General features: G+C 42.8%; 1 protein-coding gene across 13 annotated transcripts in view; it reads left to right on the forward strand.

Moving 5' to 3' along the window:
- PAK1 (p21 (RAC1) activated kinase 1) overlaps positions 1 to 14,584 on the forward strand; it is a 73,026-nt gene that overhangs the window by 23,408 nt on the left and 35,034 nt on the right. For 6 of the 13 annotated variants that reach the window (XM_071557064.1, XM_071557055.1, XM_071557073.1 and 3 more), the window contains one exon: positions 4,872 to 4,950. The exons of 5 other annotated variants lie outside the window; for them this stretch is intronic. The gene's annotated coding sequence lies outside the window, so the exon portion shown is untranslated. Of the gene's footprint in view, positions 1 to 4,871; positions 4,951 to 13,821; positions 14,252 to 14,584 lie in introns of all 13 variants that reach the window. 2 more of the 13 variants (XM_071557101.1, XM_071557096.1) reach the window with 2 other exon arrangements.

Here is a 14,584-nt window from a genome sequence, read left to right on the forward strand (position 1 = left end):
CTGCCCTCTGAAATTAAACGTGTCAAGCAAATTGCTGAAACATTAGATCGAAACTTGGCAATTATGTTTGTGTGGCAATCTGATTCTGTTCTCCTAAAATACCTCTGGATAACATCCAACTGTAGCTCTGCACTGATCCAAGGAGTACCCTGCAGATGCCCTGAACACAGACGTGTAAGCAGCAAGCTCTGGTGGCCTGATCTATATAGTTGCTAGAAAGCTTCAAAATCTGGTTTGCTATCAGAGGGCTTTCCATTTGGGAAAGGGGAACTGATACCATTCCAATTTTAACTCTGGAAGAGGAATGGAAAATAAGAGAGCTTCAGAGAAGCAAATTTTTGTCTAGACTGTGGAGCCAGCTGGGTGTCTTATTCTGTCTTGTCAGGCTGCCTTCTCATTTGGGGCTGTTTCTGAGTAGTTCACAACTCTATTAACTTTGTGAAAATAAAAGCACTTTTGGTGTGGCCTATGAACCCTGGTGTCCCATGACCATCCTCAGCCACAGTTGTCTGCATGAGTGCCTTACTGACCCATATACATGCACAATCTCCTCTCTTTGTCCTTCCACAATCATCGTTTGAAAAGCCATCCTCTGCTTTTGCCTTAAAACTTACTTTTGAAGTGAAAGGTCCCTTCTGTTTCATTGACAATGAAGTGTATGTCGTAATTACAGGACAGTTGCCATGTTAGCTGAGATACTGCAGTACTTCTGCAGGACAAAACCCTGCTCCGAGCAGGAGCAGTTCAACTTCTCTTACTCAAACCCTAGGGGCCAGAAATGAGGAATTTCCTACTTTTTTGTTTAGCAGTGACAGTGATATCTATATGGATGCTATTTAATGCATGTTAAATAAGTAATAGGGTAATGGACTTGTTTGTGATAAAATGCTATTTTGTGCTGGTGTGTGGTTTTCAATAGTATGTCAGAGAATTACTTGTACCTTTTAATTTGCATCATTCAAGAAGGCAATATTTTAAAAATGTGATTATGGTATTAAGGTTTTGTGAACTGAAGGGCAGACAGGCTTTTGCTTGCTCTAAAGATTTCCTGTTTAGTGAATACAAGACATAAACATGACAAATATGGAGGAAGTTTGCCTTTCTTGCTTGCTTTCTTGCTCTTTCTTTCTTGCTTTCTTTTTCTTTTCTTCCCTCCCTCCCTCCCTCCCTCCCTCCCTCCCTCCCTCCCTCCCTCCCTCCCTCCCTCCCTCCCTCCCTTCCTTCCTTCCTTCCTTCCTTCCTTCCTTCCTTCCTTCCTTCCTTCCTTCCTTCCTTCCTTCCTTCCTTCCTTCCTTCCTTCCTTCCTTCCTTCCTTCCTTCCTTCCTTCCTTCCTTCCTTCCTTCCTTCCTTCCTTCCTTCCTTCCTTCCTTCCTTCCTTCCTTCCTTCCTTCCTTCCCTCCCTCCTTCCCTCCTTCCTTCCCTCCTTCCTTCCCTCCTTCCTTCCCTCCTTCCTTCCCTCCTTCCTTCCCTCCTTCCTTCCCTCCTTCCTTCCCTCCTTCCTTCCCTCCTTCCTTCCTTCCCTCCTTCCTTCCCTCCTTCCTTCCTTCCCTCCTTCCTTCCCTCCTTCCTTCCTTCCCTCCTTCCTTCCCTCCTTCCTTCCTTCCCTCCTTCCTTCCTTCCCTCCCTTCCTCCCTCCCTCCCTCCCCGCCCTTCCCCCTCCTTCCGTCATGTGTTGTTTTGTCTTTCCTTCACCCTTTGAGTGAAGACTCCTCTTGCTTGATAACTAAGTGCTGCCTTTAAAGTGGAACCTGTCTTGTCTGTTCAGCCGTGTGTCTGCTTAGTTGTACTCTTGTTCCAAAATGAGTCATGTTTCAATCCCCGAAAGACCCACTGTCCTTGACTATCTTTTAAACTTTTTTTTGAAGTTTGTTTGTCTTATTTTTTGTTGGTTGTTGCCCGGGATCTACTGGGATAGCTGAAGAGGCTGTACCTCTTACCTATTGTATTCCAGTGCTGCATTGATTATTTACAGGGCTCCTATCTGAGTTTTACTGTAGGTGTTAATCCTGTCATGTGCAAGCTCCTTCTGCCTCCAGGGTTCCAAATAAAGGATCTTTTTACGGGTTAGATGCCACAGACCCTATGCTGTTGTCTCTGTCTCTCATATCAGTGACTTCAGTTTGGGCAGGATCCAGGTCCCCCCATGCAGAGCAGTGATACTGTACCTTTGGCTCATGGAATACAGGAACTGGTTGTTTCTTGGCTCCCCACAGGATAAAGGTCAGATTGGATTGAACAGGGCTCATAGACAAGTTTCCCTCAGGGTAAATGCTCAGCTCTATCATATACTTATCTGGTAAATATTTACCTGTTAAGAGTGTGGAACAGGTATGGGAAAGATCATCCACTAGTTTTAGGATGGTTTCCTGAGCAACCATGCCATTAGATTTGGGCTCAAAGGCAGTGTTTGGGCAACAATTGGCCTCTCAGAGCTCAGTGCTTCCTGTCTGTACACCCATCCACCTTGTCCCAGGTTGTACTGAGGGTGGCAGTAGTTATTTTAGGGCAGTTCTGGAGGTATCTGTGGGAAAAGATGAGGATTTAGGTGGTGCTGGAAAGAGGTTCTAGAAGAGCATCTGTTTTGTCGGTGTTACTTATCTAATCACGAATAACAGCAGGGAACCAAAGGTGAGGGATTATTGCAGAGTTAAGTGATGTCCTGGATGCAGCTGCTGTGTGGGTTTTTTGCTTTTGAAAAGTCTGGTTTATTTGACATTGAATAGCTTTAGGAGAGGTGTTTTTAGCCACTGTGATTTTGAAATCAGCATGCTAAACCCCCTTGGAATTGCAAGAATATGTGCATATGCAGACAGGTATTGCTTGGATTCAATTGTTACAAAATACATCCTTGGAAACCTTATCTGTGATAGTGTGGCGTGTCCCTCACATTTTGCCAATTTTCAGAAGCTGTCAGGTAGAACTGTGTGGGAAGTGTTACAGGGCATTATGGGATAAATCCTGAAATCCTGATTTGGGCCAAACTCTCACTGTTTTCAGTGGGTGGCTTGCTGGCATCAAGGCTAAGTACCCCTTAGCCATCACAGATGACCTCTTTAAAGTAAAGTAGACTGAGACTTGGTGCCTCTGTCTTGTATTAGAGATCAAACTTCAGGATTGCAGCCCTTAAAATTTATACATGTGCTTAGGTTTGTGAACAAGAAATTTGTTAACTAAAAACATTTCCAGTAACTGTTCTTTAGATTCTCAGTAAGGCTGGTGAAATGCCAGAGATTTGGAAAGAGAAATTCGCTGGTGATTTAGAGCAGTGGATGAAGAAGACTCTCAATGTGTGGGGGAAACACTGGTCTTCTAAAAACTCTACTTTTCTTAAATGGAGAAAATACAACCCCTTTTATTTTAAAATGAAAACTTTAAATTATTTCAAAATATCAGCACAAATTTATTGAAACATTGTTTGCTCAGATAACTGATTTTTTTTTTAGGAAAATGTTTCTATGAAATGCCTACAACTTTGTCAGTATATTGCATTCCAGTAAAATTGAATTAAATGTATTTTAGAAGTTAATAGTTTGAAATTAGGTACCTGAAGTTCCCGACTGTCACCAAATAATTGAGATTATATGCTGTTCTGGCCTCTTCTGTCTGTGCAAGAAAGACGAAAAATGTTGTATTGAGAACACTTAAGAAACCAAACAATATCCCAATAGTAAAAACAGAAAAACAGCCCAGACGCCTTCAGAAAATGTTGCTGTGCAAACCTTGTCTGGCAGGAAGCCTTCCCAGCTGAAATAAGAGCTACTTTCCCTCCCTTCAGTGGAGCATCACCATTAAAGTCTGACAGCCTATCTTGGTGTCAGCCTTGAATGTTGAGCAAGGGCAGCCTAAGGACTTGCTCAGCTGCAGCTGAGGTGCTGCAGCACTCACTGTGTTTTCCTCCTTCCAAGCATTTCTCGGATCATAGTGTGGCCTAGGGCTGGGGGGATGCACCACCACATATTCGTCCCCTTAGGTGGTCTCTACCTATTCAGATATCGAGCTCAGGAGGGCTCTTCTGTCCCATCATCTGGACTGTAAGGGCGAGGAAGGGTTTTTGTGTTCCTCTATGCCCCTTTTACCCTCTGCCATTGGGTTTGCCATCAGGATTGCATACATAGTTCTCTTTTTCTTTTCTTTTTTTTTATTTAACTGATAATGTGTTTCATGTGCTAACTGAAGAAGCAGAGGTACCTGGAAGGGGACTTTTTCATGCTGTGTGCTCTCTACCTGAATTCCTTTTTCTTTAAAGAGGTGATTGACGGATCAGAGGAGGGCAGAGCAAACAAGAAGTACTTGCACTTTCTCCCCCCTCTCCTGCCTTCAGGATCACAAATGAGGTCTGTGTGAGGAAACAGGACAAGAGCTTATATCTCCCAAGTACTGCGACTGTACTCCACACATTAAAATTCATAACAGGGGTGTTGTAGTACTGATCCCAACTCTTCTGCTGATTTTCTGCTCAAGGTTGTCACCACCTCTTTTAATTTGTCTTCATCACTAAACTGGGGCCTTGGATGCTGAGGAATAAAAACATTCACTTCAGACAAGCGTTTTGAAAGATTTTTTGTATTTCTTTTCTATAAAGCCTCCCTTTCACTTTGTATGGCTTGTAATTGCAGAATTGATGAGGCTGGCAGGAACCTCTGTGGGGAGTGTAGTCCAGCCCCCAACTTAAAGTGATGGCAGCTGGAGCAGTTTGCTCTGGGTCCTGTCTAGTGGGGTTTTGAGCATCCCCAAGGATGGAAACTCCATTATTTTTCTGGGCAACTTGTTCTGTGATTTTGTGTCCATCCCTTTCACTCCCAGATAAAAAGTGTGTCTTTGTTGTGGGGTTTGTTGCTCTTATGTTTAAATAGAATTTCCTGTATTTCAGTTTCTGCCCATTGACTCTTGTCCTGTTGCTGGATACCACCAAGAGGAGCCTGGGGCCATCTTCTTTGCACCTCCATCAGGTATTTATGCATATTAGCAAGATCCTCCTGAACTTTTTCTTCTGCAGGCTGAAGAGCCTGAGCTCCTTTAGCCTCTCCTCATATACCAGATACTCCAGTCCCTTAATTGTCTTTGTGAACCTTTGCTGGACTCTCCTGATTATGTCTGTGTCTCTGTTGTACTGGGGAGGCAAGCACTTGGCCTGGCACTCCAGATGTGTGTCACCAGCCCTGAGCAGAGGGGAAGGATCCCCTCACTTGACCTGCTGGCATTTATTTCCTAATGCGACCCAGATGCTGTTGATCTTGTTTGCTACAAAGGTGCTTTGGAGGCTCAACTTCATGTCCACCAGGAATCTCATGTCTTTCTCTGATTTTTTGATTCCTTTCTGCTGGTTGGTTCTCAGTCCATGCTCCCAAACAGCAGGACTTTGCATTTTCCTGTGTTGAACTTCACAAGGTTGGTGTTCCCCCATTTCTCCACTCTGTCCATACCCCTCTAAGTGGCAGCACACCCATCTGGTCTGTCAGCCACTGCTCCTAATACTGTATCATCTTCAAAATTCCTGCAAGAGCCCTCTGTGCTGTCACCCATAATCTTTCCTTTATGAAGAATCCAGAGCCCTGGGTGAAGTATTTAATGAATCAAATCTCTCAACAGTTCTTGGAAGTACATTTCTGTTCACTTGGGAAAGTCAGACAGAGATGAGGTAGCTTCACTAGCACTAAAAGGACATTAAATACTGGGCCTTGTAGTGAAGGCCTTCATTATTATTATTTAGGACTTTAATTCCTTGAATCTCTGGTACTTCCTGCAATACAGCTCATGCCCTTTGCTAACACCATAGCAACCTGCCATAAATGTCACTATATAGTGTGGCTTGTTGATCAAAAGCTGGACAAGGAATACTTTCTAGGGTAGGAAATCCTTGGGGTCAATAAGAAAAGTGGAATAGAATGAGACAAAAATCCTAATTTTATATAATAGTATTGCAAAGTGATTTTTTTTTCTCTTCAAAACTGTGCCCCAGAGGAAATAGTGGCATCATCTAAAATTCTCTCAATGCTTCATCTGTATCCCCCTCCCCCAAAACCTACATCCTAAGCACAATCTAAACCTCTGGGATAACAGATGGTGTTGAGAGGGGAAGGGAGGGAGAACAATTTGCATCTAAATAGCTGAAATAAAAAAGAGTCGTGTCCCACAGACCAGACCCACTCACCTGCTGTTTAAATCCCCCTGAGAAACAGGAAAACGCACTTGGTTTTTTAATGTCTGCATCAGCTGTATTTACTCTCCCAAGCTTTCTGCCCTGGAAAGCTTCAGTCCAGTGCATCTTGCTGTATGGATTCTGTTCTGGCCCCAAAACGATGAACTCTTAAGGATTTGGCTCTTTGAATGCTGTTGACAGCTGTGTGACTATTGTTCAGCCTCCCATCAAAGTGACTGCTGCTGTTGGCTATAATAATTAGCGTAAGCACTAATGATACAGAAAAGGTTCACACCAAACATTACTTCTTTTATCAGCTTCCTACTCATATGGCTGCCTCAGTCCATCTTCAGAGGTGCTCTTGCCATATGGTCCTGTGTCCTCACACCGCAGTATTCTGTGCTGGGTTTGTGTGTGTAGGTGAGATGGGGTTTGACCCTACTGACCACCAAGCTGTAGCTCAGCTGTGATCCTGATCCTGCAGGACTGTAGCATGGCTTAGTGTTGGATGGCCGTGCTTAATCCTGCAGGCATGCAAAGCCAAGTTGCACTGGCTTTCTGACTGTGTCCTGTAAAAATGTGGTAACTTCAACTAAGACCTTGCTGCTTTGTAGTGATTTTGTTCTGGAGTGTAAAGGTCACTCACCCACCACTTCTGCACATTCATGGAGAATGTTTTGGGTCTACTCTCCTGTCCAAACATCAAGAAGTGAGCTTTTGTCTCCTCATTTCTCAAAGCTGTGGAAAGCCTGTAATAAGGAAAATCTTCCCAGTTCTTCGTAACCATGTGCACATTCACCGCTCTGAAACCATCCTGCCTTACCTCCCAGTGATATTTGAGGGATGCAGGCAGTAGTGGAGGCACAAGGGCTTCACAGCTGAAGTTTAGTCTTAGTATGAAACACCAGGATGGGCAAAACCATTTTCTTCCCACCAGTTCCTTTGACTTCTACACTCAAATGCGAAAAATATGTAATAGTCCTGGTGGTTTAGGAAGTTTATTACTTTTGTCTGTTGGCATCTTCTCCCAATAAGCCACAGGCATTGGTAATTTGACTTTGGCAGACTTGAAGGCTCAACAGGATAAGGAGTGGTGAATGTGATGTCTGGGGACCCATCACTATCCTCTGTGTGTTGACCTGGTAGAAAAAAATGTCTGCAGAGGAGGATTTCTATTTCTGGAATTGCAAGACCTTGAATCTCTTCTTTCTTCAGCAGAAGCCTGAAGGGAAATTGTGAGGTTAGCCTTTTCTGAGCTGCCCAACCTTGCCTCCCACAAGTGTCTTGTTAGAGGAAATGGGCTCAAGAAATGTCTTAGCTTTCTTTTCTCATTAAATTCCTAAGTGTATTTCAGTGTAGTGAGTCGTGGTGGCTGAATAACCTGTGTGCATGAGGTCATTGTGGATTTGGACAACAACCTTGTTTATATGCCTCTGGAGAATTGATTTATTTATTTTATAATTTAATATAGATTCCAGTTGATAGAAACAAGATCCTGTGTATGGATACTTACAGAAGTAATTGGGCAATGTGCAATACCAAACTAAAGGAATTCAGAGCTCTCTGTTGTACTTTATAACTTTCTACAACTTTTTCTATTTAGGACTTTATATTACTTGAGGATTATTATGTTTTTTCTCATTATCTGTGAATAAACAAAATAAGGGTGTAACTTGGGTGGTGCAAGTTACAGACACACATGCACACATACACACATATGTGGGCGGTCCCGTGGTGTAAACGAGAGCACTCTGGACTCTGAATCCCAAGGACCTGAGTTCGAGTCTCAGTGGGACCGTCCCCTGGCAGTTCAATGCCTCCCTGCCATCCCATCCCGTCACATCTCGGATGCTCAGCAGGGTCAGCCCCGGTTAGTACCGGGTGCTGTGACAGTCCCGAGGACTTCCCTGTCACTGTGCAAGCTCGCTCAGCCGTGGCAAATGGACCTCAGGACTGAAACGGTGGGGCCAGTTCTGTGCACGCTGTACCTCACCTTAAAAATCCACTGTGCAGGCTGGAAGGGCACGTGGGGAGAGCCCTGCCCAAATCTGCATTCACAAAGTCTGGCCATACATGTGTGTATATACATGCTTATACATCCACACTTTCCTTTTGTACTACAGACCTGTGCCTTGCTCCCTCTGCCAACTTCCCCAGTTCAGCTCCCCAGGTACAGGCAGGTAACTGGCTCTGGCACCTGTGCTGCTGCTGTTTCCTTGCAACAGGGCCCCACAGACCACATAAGAGCGAAACCAGAAATGAAAGATCATGTTTGAAATATTTATTTTCTCTATTTTTAAAAGCAAAACCATGTGAATTGTGCAGTTGGAGAAGAGATGCATGTTATTTTTTCACAAAGGAGGCAAAAGGGGGAAATATGAGAAAATAAGTGCCCTATGATGTGATGTTTGCAGGCAGTGGGATGATGAGTGAGAAAACAGGATTTCATAGAATCCTAGAATGGTTGTGTTGGAAGGGACCCTAAATACCTAGTTTCACCCCCCTGCCGTGGAGACTGCCTTCCACTAGATCAGGTTGCACAAAGCCCTGTCCAGTCTGGCCTTTAACACATCCAAGGATGGGGTATCCACAGCTTCTTGGGCAGCCTATTTCAGTGCCTCACCACCCCCACAGTAAAGGATTCCTTCCTAATATCTAATCTGAGCTTGCTCTCCTTCAGCTTAAGGCCATTCCCCCTTGTTCTCTCACTACATGCCCTTGTGCAAAGTCCCTCTCCAGCTCTACTGTGGCCCCTTTAGGAAGTGGCTCCCCAGAGTCTTCTGTTCTCCAAGTTAAACAGCCACAACTGTCTCAGCCTGTCTCCAGAGCAGAGGTGCTCCAGCCCTCTGAGCACCTTTGTGCTCTCCTCTGGACTCGCTCCAACAGGTCCAAGTCCTGCTTATGCTGAGGACCCCAGAGCTGGACGCAGCATCCAGGTTGGGTCTCATCAGTGTGGAGTAGAAGGGGAGAATTACCTTCCTCCACCTGCTGGTCGCACTGGCCCGAGATGTATGCTGCCTTTGTTTTATCTTTTTTTTTCTTGTTTCTTTTACTAAGTAGCTTACTTTAAGTGGATGACTGACATTGGAACATTTATTTCTGTATCTTCCCAAGCTCTCTAACTGGGAGAGGAACTTGCTGTACAGAAAGGATGATTCTGGTGGTTTACAGTGTTTTTTCAATCACTTTCTGTGTGTGGAACTGAAGTATTAAAAAAGATGTGCTGGATTGGAACCACATCTAAAGCATAATAGTACTATTTGACTGATTTTTAATTAAAATAGAATTCTAACTAGATTGTTTTGACCCTACATACACCTCTGGTTTGTTGTTGTTGGTCTAACTGCCTCCTAAATTAGTGATACCAATATTCTAATCCACCCTCTCCCTCGGGATACTGGCATTAAAAGAGGATGTGAAATGCTATGTAAATTATATCCAGGCATGCAGGATAGAAAATGGTCTTTACAGATGTTAGCCAAAACTTAGGTCTTCTCTTCTTCTCTTTACCTGTGATATCTTGACAGAGAGAATGATGAATTATAATTTTTCTGTATTTATTTATTTCTCTGTCCTGACAGGTCTCTTAAATGCTTAGAAATGCAGTCAGAGAAAAATGCCAATAATCTCAGCCTTTGAGGAAGGAGCAGTTAATTAATCTCCAGGGAAATACTCAGACTACAGATGCTCTATGGGGAAGAAAAGGTTAGGAGCCAGTGGAACAGGGGTTGGAGACAATACATCATCTCAGATCAGAAATGGAAGCTGTCTGCTGATTATATAAGATACTAAAATGACAGAATTGTGGGCTTATTTTCTCAAGGCTGCTTTTTGAGAGCCCATTTCAAAAAGTCATGATTTGGGATTTGACCACTTCTATTTAAGACATCTTGGTTCAGTTTTGTCAGAAATAAAGCATTATTTTTTGCAGATTTTTAATTGTCTTTAGGAATTGAAACCCTTGGGGGAAGTTTCACCTATGCATATGTAAATTCAAACCATACTGGAAGTTTGAAGACTATATATTAGCTTCAAATCCAACTTCTATTTTTAAAGTTAAAAAGGACCTTACAAAGTAGTAGGCCACAAATTTAGATGCCTGCTTTATAATATTTTAATAGAACAACAAAGACTGATAAAACTGTGAGGCTTTTATCAAAGTAGAATATTTAATCTCCTCAGATAAAACTACATGTAAATTGAAGAGTGTTCACAGAAAAACAAGTTATTTCCAGCCTGGGGAGACTTTTCTTAAAAATAAAAGCAGCCAAACGTGTGTATCTTGGGAGGCTGTGAATCAGCACCTGTAAATACCATCATTATAAGAATAACCAGGAATGGAGGAAGAGGTTGGATGTGGCCCTGAGCAACCTGATGTAGGGGTTGGAATTGCTGCCTATGGCATCTAGTTGGAACAAGATGACTTTTAAGGTCCCTTCCAAGCCAAGGCTTTTCTATGATTCCATGAAAACTTGGGTCAAAGGAAACAGCTGGAAAGAAAGAGTAGAAGAAGCCATACTTTTGCAAAGGAGACAGTTCACTTAAGCCATCAGGTCATGCTTTGTTCTGGATTGGTTTGAAGGATCCCCTTCACCGCAGCAAGTGTATTTCATTTCACTGCATCCCTCTGCAAGGAGGGTAAGAACAGGAAAGGGAGATTAGGGTGCTGTGCCACAGTGTTTGTACAGATGTTAGTGTCAGCAAAGAGGAAGGCAGTGCTTACGTGAGGCAGATGTAAATGCCATGAAGTGGAGAGCACAAAATTGTTTGGAGCCCCCATGCCTTCCTCCTGGGTATGCTTAAGGACCAACCTTGAGATTCCTTGTGGCCTGTGAAATAGCTGTTTCCAAAAGTGACTGCTCTGTTTGTATCTTGAGTTTTTTAGGAAACAGATCTGTTACTGTAAAGGTGAGAGTGTGCTAACTATAGAATATGAAGTATCTCATTTCAGACTCTCTTACCTTGGATTTACAATAGGAGAGAGAGGGAGCGTGATCAGCGAACCTGAGGTGGGTACTGAAATTGAAGTTGTTGGAGTGCCTGAACAGCGAGGAAGCTTTGGGGTTATGTGTAGGTAGCAGAAACCTCTACGAGAGTTTGCTGGTAGTGAACATCCTTCAATCTTAATTATTGGAATTAGGGAAGGATGATCAGAAAACGGCATCTGGATTTGCTGCATGCTGTGCTCTCACAGGGAGGCTAATTCATTTGCTGATGACCTTAAGTGGGAAGTAGCCATGGGACTTGAGCAAGGTGACTTACAGAAACGGGAGGGAGTACTATACTGATCAAAATGCCTTGGCTCCTGTGGCTTCCTCGTGCATCTGTCCTTCCTTGTTGTCTTCATTTTGGAAATCTGTTGAGTATTGGCTAGCACTTAGCAAAGGTACAACATTGCCTATGGAGGTTCTTTACTTCTCAGTAGTGACCATAAAATGATTTTTAGCATTTTAAGTACACAGAGGATATACCACTATCCTGACAAAGCAGTCTTGAGATGAATAAAACATGCACACTGGCAATCCATCCATCAGTGAAATCCCAATTCTGCTGAATTTGCAGTTCATATTGTTGCTAATTGTATGATGTAGATGCTCGTCCACTGGGAACTGGATTGAAAGAAGCAAGTCACTTGCTGGAGGAGCTGACGGCTGTGTATGGGAGCTCAATCAGTTTCTGCTGCCCTGGGTTTTGTGTCTGCAATTGATGTTGCTACTTCCTGAGAAGGAATGAGTTTTAAATGGGTCTCAGTGAAGATCCATGCATCCTACTTAAAGTTACTTGGGTCATTTTAGCAAGAACACACAGCAAGGAGATCCATGCCCCAGAAAGACTTGCACAAAGATGTTGAGGAAAACCTTGCCTACTATATCTGGTCTTCTAATTAACTCCTACTCCTAATTACATGGTGCATTAAAACGGGCTGCCACTGTAATAATAAGTGATGTTGTTATATTTCCTTTTGTTCAGTGGAGTAAAAATAGTTCACTTGGCTCATGGGCTTTATTTAACTGAGTGCTAATGCAGACTTGGTTGTAATATATTGCAGAAACAGCAGTTCCTTTGTGCGAGTCCTATAGAGCTTTCTTTTCTCTACTGACATACAGTAAGTATGATTGGAATCTGAGTAAATGATGTGATAAAAGGCTTCATGGTACTTCCTAAAAACAAACTTCTGCTCATTAAATTAAACGATTGTGATTCTTAATGGACTAGTGAATGCTCTGCTGTCCATTTGGTACAAGTAAGGAAGTCTAGGGATGTGAGACCTTGCCACATACGCTTTCTGTGGTTACTCCTGTATGTTCTGGAATTGTAGAGTGGGTAGAATAGGGCGTTCTGCTACATAGCATATAATTATAAACACAGAACTGATGTTCTACCAGCAAAGAAGGTTCTACTGTGAAAGTCCAGTTAAGAGGGAACCCTAAGCTACCCTAGATTTTTCATTTCCCTTGTAAGTGAACTGCTCTTAGAGCATTTAATGTATCACACTTGAAGGACTAATCATTGCAAACTTGAAGCAGATTTATGTGCAGTCAGATTACTTGTTTTTATTGATGCTAAATTAGTTCTCACAGTTCTAGGTATTTGGTGGTGCTTTTCTTGTCTCTCAATTCAGTTTATCTACAAAAATCTTATATTTGATGCAGAGCTCATTCTGTCTTAGAAGACCTATTAATTCTCTTTCCCCAACTTTGAAGAAAAACCAAAACTTTGCTAAAGCAACATGAAACTGAACTAATCTTTATGATTTCCTTTAACTGAAAACTACTGCCAGTATGAAAACCCTGGCTAGCAATTAAGGGAATGTGACAGCTTTGCCAGTCGTTAGATAAAAACTGTGGAACACTGGGTTTCCTACTGTCATTAGCTGCAGTGAACACAATGGAGCTGTACACAGGAGCAAGTGCTACTCTGATGATAAATGTTTGCATTTCCAATTAGCATTGAACTGTTGTGGCATTTTCCCCTCAGTCTAATTGAGGCTCTTGGATGGCTTCATCCACTAATGATAATTGGGTTGTCTTCTTGCTCTTTCCTAGCAACAAAGAAGTTGCAGGAATTTTGCTTGTAAAAACATTGGTTTCCTCTTTGCAGGTCTCTGTCTTGGTGCCTTTTCACCTCAGGAAAAACTCACTTTTTACAGGTTAATGCAAACTTTCATCTATTTGTGGCTTTTTGCATTGCAGTGTCCTCTGTGCCTATGGGATGCTGTTGACTTGAGCTGACAATGTTGTAGTTTTCTGACATATTTCTTACCCCACCCCCATTGTTAAAAGGCAAATATCTGCATTTAACAAGGTGCAATTGTTGTAAATATGTACATGTATTTAAAATGAGAGTACATTGTACTGGAAATTATTCCACATTAGAGGATAGCAGGGCTTAATTCTGCGCCTTGTGCTCTACATTGATCTTATGGATTGGGAACTTTTGAATGGAAGAATGATTAATGATTTGACTGCTTTGAGTTGCTGCTGCTGCTTATGTCTAGTTAGGACTCAGAGCCAAGTAACTTAGGCACAGAGTAGTGGGGGTGTGTTTAACTGTGTGCATTAATATATTTATGCCGTATCTAGTCATTTCCTCTGGAACCGAGATTTTCTCCAGGAAACCTGCTTATATGGGCTTTGAGTATACTTTAACACGAGGCCTTTATTTTTCCTTCCCTGTTTAGCAAGCTCTGACTCTGGCAAGTACTTTGAGTGGTTGAAGCCCTGCCTTCCTGCGAGCAAAAGTGGAACCAGAGCCAAGGCTGCTCTGTGCTGTGCTGGAAAAGGGAGCCTGTCCTGACATCTGCAACAGTGAACTTTCTTGTTCAGGCATGTAGCTGGGGGAGGGGAGATAGAACTTCTGGAGATGTGGAAATAAGGAGGATGATTTGTGGGCTGAGAGCTTTTAAAAATGATGCTCTTGGTTCTTTCTGTTTCAGTTTGGATTTTTTTTTTGTTTAAATATGGCTGCAGTTTCTTTCTCTTGAACAGTTTAAAAACACTGCTCGAAATGGGTAAATGCTCTGTCAAAATGAGGAGGCTCTGCCAAGGGATGGGACTGTGCTGGGCTGATCTCTGCAGCTCTCAAAGCTTGAGTACTGGAGCATAAGTAAGGTGAGTTTACCAGGTATTCCAGGTACTTGGGCATAGCTGGCATTGATTGTGAAGTGGTTATTGCTTGAGACTGCCAGTTATTTGTGAAATAACTGAAGCTAAGTTAAACATGGCAATTTAAGCTGGCATTGCTTCTCTGTGGTTTTGGATCTGAGCCTAATGTGGTGGAAAGGGCTTGACCTGCCTCAGTGCTACTTAAACCCTCTGTGTGTCTGGGTTACTGTCACAGTGGTCATGCACGGGCCCACACTGTGGAACACTGGGCCTTGATTATTTAAAACAAAACAGAAAGAAGCTTCCTTAGCTTGAATGAAAGGAGAACTCTGTTGCTAG

This window comes from Pithys albifrons, chromosome 1 (assembly GCF_047495875.1).
Source record: "Pithys albifrons albifrons isolate INPA30051 chromosome 1, PitAlb_v1, whole genome shotgun sequence".
In the NCBI taxonomy this organism is placed as follows: domain Eukaryota; kingdom Metazoa; phylum Chordata; class Aves; order Passeriformes; family Thamnophilidae; genus Pithys; species Pithys albifrons.